Source organism: Vombatus ursinus, unplaced genomic scaffold, assembly GCF_900497805.2.
Source record: "Vombatus ursinus unplaced genomic scaffold, bare-nosed wombat genome assembly UNPS02010394.1, whole genome shotgun sequence".
NCBI classification, from domain to species: domain Eukaryota; kingdom Metazoa; phylum Chordata; class Mammalia; order Diprotodontia; family Vombatidae; genus Vombatus; species Vombatus ursinus.
The window spans coordinates 444,577-453,131 of record NW_020950172.1 but is presented as its reverse complement, the minus strand read 5'-3'; the positions used below and the strand labels follow the sequence as shown (position 1 = coordinate 453,131).

Sequence of the window (8,555 nt, the reverse complement as noted above, 5' to 3'; positions counted from 1 at the left end):
AGGGGATGCCAGAGCTGGGAGGGGCCTTAGAACAGGGGATGGGAGAGGTGCGTCGGCTACTCTCCCCGCCCAGGGCTTCAGAGTGGCATTGGCAGTGAGCGGCTTCTTCCCTCCTCCCTCCTTCCCCACCCTCGCGCCCAGGGCCGCTGCTGTGTGCCACTGGACAGGATGCAGAGGGGCCGGATGCTGGCGACCAAAGCGCGCCTGGGGAGCTGGTGGGGGCTGCGGACGCCGAGCGCGCACTATGGCTCAGCTCTGCTGCCTGCCCTGCCCTGTCCGGCCAGAGGAGCCGAGCAGTTTTGGCGGCCGTGAGGTGTGGGGTGGGGAGGTGGATGGGGGCGGGGGGAGAGTGTCTCCGCGAGCACTGGGTCCGAGACTGAGCAGCTCTCCCCACCCCGCCCACAGACACCCCTCTTTCCTTCTCTTCACCGCGGGTCGGTGGCTTCTGGCTGCGCTGATTAACTGTCCCGCCCGGGTAGGTAGAGCCGCGCAGAAGGAGCGGGGCGGGTAGGGAGGAAGGGGGCTCCCTCTACCCCGCCTCTGGCCCACAGCACCGCCGTCCTGGCTCTGGCTAGGGCGCGCAGGGGTTAATGGGGACGGCGGGAGCAGGGGAGTTGGGGTCAGTCTGGACCTTCGGACCTCTAGTGGAGGAGCAGAAGTGTCCGTCATTATGTGTCCCCCTCACCCCATGGAAGCCAGAAAACAAGGACTCGTCCAAGGTCACGTACCATCAGTAGATAGCACATTGGACAGAATTCGAACCCAGGGTTTTACTGTAGGTCGGTTCCTTTGCGACACACAGCCTCCTTTCACTGGCACTCCGTGGAGATGGTAGGGCCAGGCAGGGGTTAATGGGGCCTGAGACTACAACAGGGGTTAATGGGCTCCTCGTGGGCAGACAGGGGTTGGCAGCCAAGGAGAGAGTCCAGGTTGGGTTTGGGTTAATGGAGGTTGGAGAAGCAGTGATCTCAAGGGTTAATGAGGTAAAGCTCTCAGAGTTGGGGGGAGGAGGGAAGAAGTTACTGCTAATTATCCAGAATCGTAGAGGTTACATTCTTTTTAAAGACTCTTTCCTTCTCCTCCATGGAGTAGGGAATTCCTGTCTCAGATTCTAGGTTCCCAGTGAGAGGATGTTACCAGCTGGGACTGGTCATTCATTCATTCATTCATTCATTCATTCTTGGATCATTTATTAAGCTCCTCCTATGTGCTAGGTACTGGGCATAGGAGGCAGAGATGTGCCCACAAGGAGACTGGAGAGCCCTGAAAGTACATAGAATCCCAGAACTGGAAGAGAGTCTGAGGGCAGCAGTCCTTACTGGAGCTAGGATCACCATCTCTAGCTGTGCTGTCCCCTACAGGTAGCCTTCCAGGCTGCCCTTGAGACTGGTCTGCTAGGAGTCTGAAGGGCTGGGTTCAAATCCTGGCCATGTTCCTGGTTCGCTATATGACCCTCCCTCTCCACAGGGCTCAAGGTTTGACATTTTTAAAGGCTGCATTCAGCTTAGTGCTACACTCCGCAATCCTTCAGTGCTAGGGGGCACACTCTAGCCCGTGTGTGAGGCAGCCCATTCTACTGTGAGACAGATTCGATTGTCAGACAGGCTAACTTTAATTGAGCTGAAAATGGTGTCCCTGGATTTTCTATGAAAAAAACAAACCCAAATGGTATTGACAGTGGGCAATGAGCCCTGAGGGAGCTGGCGGAGCTGGGTTCCAGTCTCAGCCCTGGGACTTAGCACCTCAGGGCAGATCAGCTAAGATGTCATCACAGAAGTCCAGGCAGGACATGATTGTGCACATTCATGGAGGTGGGATTGGGCAAGGGGAAGTCAGGGTGCAGCTAGGAAGGTGTAGAGCTGGGCGGGACTCCAGAGTGTGAATTGGGGAGCCGGGGAGCTAAGGCTAAGCAGAGTGTTTGGGGCTGGATCGCTGAGTAAGTGAGGGCCAGCATTGGGAGTTTGCCCTGCCTTAGCTGCAGTTGGCAGGACCTTGGGGATTTAGCTGTGGGCCGACCTGGGTCCAGCACTTGCTGGGAGTCAATATTGAAGTGAAAACCAACTGTCAGAGAGGCTAGAAATGGGTTTCTTGAACTGGGCAGGAGAGGAGAGAGTTGAACTAGATGTCTGACAAGAATCCTTTTAGTTATAAGATGTTCTGCCTGTGGTTCTAAGCCTCTGCAGCCTTGGAAGTTCTGAGATCCCATGGGGTTGGAGAAAGAATAGTTCCTGGGTTTGGGCTTGAGTGGGAGGTCAGAGAGGCATGTTGAAGCTGGCTATAGGAGAATGGTTTCCAACAATCAGAGGTTTCCAGAAGTAGGACTTGATGCCTTGGAGAGCAAGTGGGTTCTTTATCCTTGGACAGCTTCAAGCAGAGGCTTGGGGAATTTCTCCTGTGCGTGTGTGTGTGTGTGTGTGTGTGTGTGTGTGTGTGTGTGTGTGTGTTGGGGGGATCTGTTCAGTACTAGTCAGACTGGGCATCCTTGGAGGTCTCTTCCAAATGAGAAAGTCTGTGATTTTGTTTCCCAGGCATGAACTCAGACCTCTCCTTCAGGACATGACTGAATTTTGTTCCATTCAACTGACATCTCTTAGGTACCTAGATGTATACAAGGCACTGTGCAACAGTGAAGGGAGCCCAGGGGCCCAAGTGTAGGGAGCCCCCAGCTCAAAAAGCACAGTTGCCCCAGGCATAGAATGGGCAGTACAGATTACTGCCCTCTGGACTCCAATAACCCCGAGGTTACCATTTGAAATGTGCAGCCCATCCCAAGTCACCCAGGCTCAGTTGAGGGAGCTGCTGAAAGCAAATATGATGTCAGGCTAATTACAGATTGGTCAGTTACTGGCCCTGTCCTTGTGGTTCAACATAATGAATAAAGTGATGGTCTTACAGTCAGAAAGATCTGGCCTTGAATTCCCCTGAGATACTTAGCTAGTTATGTCACCTTGGATAAATCACAGCCTTTATAAGCCTCAGTTTCATAATCTGTGAAATGGAATGATTATGTGTGCAGCATTTGCCTCCTGGTATGGTTGAGAGGTTCAAATGAGATATTGCATACAGCAGTCTTAGAAAACCTGACAATTATTCTTATAATTATTCAGTCAATAAGCATTTGTAAGTGATGGAGAGAGAAGGTGTAGTGCCACATGTGAGAAAGCCAGATTTAATGGAGTGTGAGGAGGGGAATGGTGGCTGGAAAAGTGGTTAGAGCCACATTGGGAAGGGCCTTAAATGTCACACATAAGAGTCTGCCTTTCATCCTGGGGGCAACAGGAAGCTAATTGAATAGGGAGGTGATATAATCAGACCTGAGTTTTAGGAAGATCAATTTGACATCAGAGTGGATGGAGACTACATTGGAGTGGGTCATAGTAGTTGTTCAGGTATGACGTGATGAGGTCCTTCCCCACATGAGGGCAGCAGCTCAGGTATGAGGGGATGAGGTCCTGCACCAGACAAGGGGGTGTCAGTGTTCTAGGACAGAAAGGGACTGATGGGAGACAACACTGTGAGGGTAGAATGGACAAGGCTTGGCAAGTGATTGTATGTGAAGGAAAGTCGGGGAGATGAGGAGGATGTGGAAGAAAAGTAGTGGCCAAAGAAGTAGGAAAGTTTGGAGGAGGGGATGGTTTGGGAGACAATTTCTGTCTCGGATGTGTGGTTGGGCTCTCTTCTGCTGCCCGCAGGTCGGTTCCTTCCAGGTCTGCCAAGACCTTCCTCGAGGCACTTTTGTATTTTTATTGCTCTTTTCAGGCCACGTGTGGGTGGTCTGTATTCTCTGCCCCCACCTCCTCACTGACAAATTACTCCTTAACCTCTGAAATGCGTCTCTACCCACCTCCCCATTCACCAAAGCCAGTGGCTATTTCTCAGTCCTCAGCCTCCTTGACCTATGCTACTTCCTTGGACCACTGCTTCCTTTCCAGTATTCTTTCCTTCCTTGGCTTTCAGGACACTGATCTTTCGTGATTTCCCATGTCTCTGACAATTCCTTCACGGTCTCTTCATGACCACTCTTCTTTCTTCAGTCCCCATCTGTGGAGATCCTCCATAATTCATTCCTTAGTCCTATGGTCTGCTCTTGAAATGATGTCCCTTGGCTAACTCATTCACTGCCGTGGCAGTAATCAACGGTCTCTCGCATCTACCTTATAGGCTGGCTGTGAGGATCCAATTTCATACATATATGCATGCACATATGCACGTGTGTATGTATGCACACACGCATGCAACATACAATACAGACACGTGTGCATATATACACATGTATCATGTACACATACACACATAACATACACATATAGAGACATATATTTATGTGTATATCCATGATACAGATGTGTAGATACACCTCTACACCAATGTATACAGCATGCATATGTGTGTGTATATGGAAAGTACCTTGTAAGTCTTAGAGCACTATAGCATTGTTAGCTAATTAGCTATTGTTGGTATTATTACTCCAGGGCATTTCCAATCCTTTTTTTTTAGCTCAGGCTTCTGTGGGAGCATTTAGACCTAGTCTTCTGCCACTGCCTGTTTGCCCGCTCTTTGTGGGTGTGGCACCAGCCCTTGGGCCAAATCTGTCCTCTCCATCCCTCACCCCCAGCTCCTTCCCAGATTGCCTTCACTCTGAACCTCTCTGTTTCTGTCAGGGAGATGATTCATGTTTGTCATGTCCCTTTTCTTCTCCTTTTAAATTTTTATTTGTTTAATTTTAAACTTTTTTTTGGTTAGGCAATGTGGGTTAAGTGACTTGCCCAGGGTCACACAGCTAGTAAGTGTTATGTGTCTGAGGCCGGATTTGAACTCAGTTCCTCCTGACTCCAAGGCTGGTGCTCTATCCACTGCACCACCTCGCTGCCCTTGTTTAATTTTTAATTTATGGAATAAAACAAGCATTGCCCTAACCCTTTGCTTCTACATTGACTTCCCTGGTATTGGTTCTTTCTTCATGATGCCTCCCACCCCCATCTCCTGCCCTCCTTGCTGCCTCTGTGCCCTCCTCATCCTTCTGGCTCTACTGTGGTTTTGTGTTCCATGTTTGTCCATTTTATGTTCTAGGTTCTAGGTCATAGCATCTTGGGATTTAGAGCTGAAAAATCACTTTAAACTCATCTAGTCCAACCCCTTGTTTTACTTGTAAGGAAACTGGGGCCCTTAGAAGTTAAGTGACTCACCTAAAGTCACACACTAGTAAGGAGCAGGCACTGTAGAGATTATAATCCCCATTTCATAGAGGAGGAAACTGAGGCTCCCAGCAGGGAAATGGCATTCAATCTTGTAAATGTTGGAGCAAGCACTCACAACCAAGTAAAATCCTTTCAAAAAAAATCACATCATGATGCTTCTCACATCTCTTCTTTACCATACTACTGACCTAAGACAGACGTCTGAATTTCCCAGAAGTTCCAAATGTGTTGCCTAGTCCAGCCCAGACCTGCAGTAGAAATTTCTTCTGTGCTATCCTATGATCCAAAGTGCTCTAGGAAAATCTAAAGAAGAGGATTTCAGCAGGCAGGAGTGAAGATGGAGTGTCTTTCAGGAAGGGCAGATGGCCTGATTGAATGCATGAAGGTGGGAGAGCACAGAGCAAGACCCAATAGCTGACAGTCTGGTGTAACTGGAATGTAGAATGTGGGAAGGGGAATGGGGAGTCAGGCCGGCCCCCAGTTCCCGCTCTCTGGCTTCCCCAAAGTCAGTTGTTTGCATGAAATGACATTGGCTCCTTTGAAGTCGTGGGACTTCAGAGCGATGCCAGTCCCTGCAGTGGTGTGTGTGCCAACCCTCTCCCTCCCCATCCCTCTTTCCTGGCAAAGCCCAAACTGGAATGGAAATGTTGCGGCACAGATCAGGGCATCCATCGTTGGCCTTTAAGGGGTGCGTCACCTCCTCAGTGACATCATATGCCCTCCCTTTGTGTTAATTAATCCACTTTGTGATAACGAGGGCAGTGGCTTCTGGTAAGAGGCTTCCCTGTCAGCTTCCAAATCATCACTTGTGTGTTCTCATGTTTCCTGATTAGAAATGACTTTTTGGTGATCAGAGAGCAGGTCAAGCGCACTACCTGGGCAGTGGGCTAGGCTTTCTGGCCTTCCTGCAGCCTGCCTCAGAGTGGACAACGACCAGGAGATTCCCCAGGCATGTTGAGATTGCTGTTGCAGCTTCCTGGGCAAAGCTTCAGGTTGCTGCCAGCATGCTTTGCCTACCTATCCTGGATGCTGTCACAGGGTCTATAAGCATTGCAGTGCAATGGGAATTATTTGTCATGCTATGACTAGCAATTTAATTTAACTGACACATTTTGAAGCACCTACTGTGTGCAGAAGGAGGCCTTCTGCCTCCTGGGGAGCTAAATGTAACCGCTGTTCCTGACCATCCTCAATCTATCTCCAGCCTCTTTCCAATCTTATCTGTCTTCTCACCCCTCTGTGCCTTGCTTCATTCTTTAGTGCTTCAGTTTCCACATCTGTAAAATGGACATACCTGTGGTTCCTGTCTCCCAGAGTTATTGTGAGCCTCAAAGGAGATAGTGGATGTAAGGCACATTGTAAACTCTTAAGTACCCTAGAAATATCAATTACTGTTTGTTGTTGTCTTTTTCTTCTTTTTTTTCTTTTCATCTGAATACTTTATTGAATTCTTGCCAGTGTACAAAACAGAAATCAATGAAAATTTGGAGAGCTAGATGAGAAAGTCTGAAACAAGTTGAAATTTGGATGATTAACTTGGCACGTTATTACACACATGTAGAATAAACTTTTGTGCAGGCTTTAGAATTCTCTCTCCTTTGAATGGTCACACTTCACATCACAGAACATCATGTCATGTCACAGAACCACATATGAAGACTGGATTCAGAGATCCTTCCCAAGTACCTTAAGATCATCTTGCTACAGGAAAGAACAGACTTTCTGGGGCTGGAAAGGATTAGTACTGGAAGATACCCCAGTCAGCAGAGGATCATTTTGGGCATTTTGCAGGCAAAACTGTTTCAGATCAGCAGCAGCTTGAGAAACCTTCACGCGGTGGAGCCCGGCCTCGAGCTGGAGCTGCTGCACCACCTTCCTCATGGTGATGACTTTGGAGCTGCTGGACATGGCGCAAGGAGCCGGGGTCCATGGTTGGTGGTCAGTGGTTGGGTGGTGGGTGGTTGGGCAGATGTCCGCTGACTCCCTGGTTCGCTGGGTCTGGCAGATGTTGTCTTTCTTAAGGCACACCTGGTCCAATTGGGAAGATGAGATTCATGCACTTGAAATAATGTGATGATCTAGCTCTTTGAAGGAGATCTCTGATCAGTGCACAGAAATGACCAGAAGACAAGTTTGGGATTAATTGAAGGAAGAACTTTCTAACAGTGAGAGCTAGCCAGCCGTCAGTAAGGTTGTCTTGTTCAGAGAGTGAGCTCCCCATCCTGGGGAGAGTTGAGGCAAATGCTTGTCATGGGTGCTGTGGAGGGAGTTTCTGCTTCAGGAGGGTGGTTGGACTAGAGGACAGTGAAATGCCCCTTTCCCAACTTTAGGAATGTATTGTTTATTGGAGTTACCAGTAGTAACAGTAGTTGATGTTTATAGAACAACCCTAAGCTTTGCAAAGCACCTTCCATAATGCTGTCCTCTGGTCCTTCCACCAGGCCTGGAAGGTCTGTATCCTTATCCCCTTTTCACAAATGAAGAACCTGGATCCCAGAGAGCGGAAGGTCACACAGGCAGTGATTAGCAGAGCCTGGCTTCTGGCCTCAGAGGAAATCCAGGGTTCTTTTATGACTCTGTGCCCCCATTTTGCAGGCTACAGTGTAGATCCAGGCACACTTGTCTCTGGCATGGTGCCTCAGTAACACCTTGGAAGCAAGGCCAACAAGATTGTCCACTTTAGAATGCTAGGCCACATCCTGAGCTGCATGCCTGTGCCTCAGAGATGAAGGCCACTCTCATGAGGGCAGATGGGTGAAAGTGGGGAAGAAGACAAAGCAAGCCCACACAAGCCCCCAAATCCCACAGGATGCAGCACCATCCCCCACTCTCCCCTCTTCTGGTTCAGAATGCTCCACCTTACCATTGCCATGGCCATTTGGGTCCTCATCACTCTCCCGTGAAGAATCCATTCCATCCTCTGGCTGTGTTGCCAACACCAAGCACGGACCTGAGCAGGCACATTTGTGACAATTGCTTCCGATGCTGTCTTTCTGTAGGGAGATTCCACTGGACTTTGGCAGGCTTAAGAAAGGTCCAATGAGTTCTTTAGAACAGTGTAGTGAATATTACTACCCATATTTCTGAAAGGGCTTTGGGACCGGAGAAAGAGCGAAGTCACCTAAGGTACAGAAAGGTCCCTGGCACGTTGTAAAGAGTATTACTGACCATGGACCTTAAAGGGCCTTGGAGCAAATAGAGAATATCTGTTCAGGGTTACCTAAAGGATTGAAACAGGGTAGAGCGTGTAGCTTTCTATGGTTCTGAAAAGACCTGTGGTGTCGCAGGATGACGCTGTCTGTGGTACTGAAAGGACATGGCGATAGTGTAGATGGTGCTGCTGTCCCTGCAAATGAA

General features: G+C 49.1%; 1 protein-coding gene and 1 pseudogene across 1 annotated transcript in view; one reads left to right on the top strand and one right to left on the bottom strand.

The window, feature by feature from the left end:
* Nucleotides 1-8,555, top strand: part of PHF21B (PHD finger protein 21B) — a 137,720-nt gene that overhangs the window by 87,202 nt on the left and 41,963 nt on the right. The gene's annotated exons all lie outside the window — the stretch shown is intronic.
* Nucleotides 6,868-7,108, bottom strand: LOC114037458 (annotated as a pseudogene).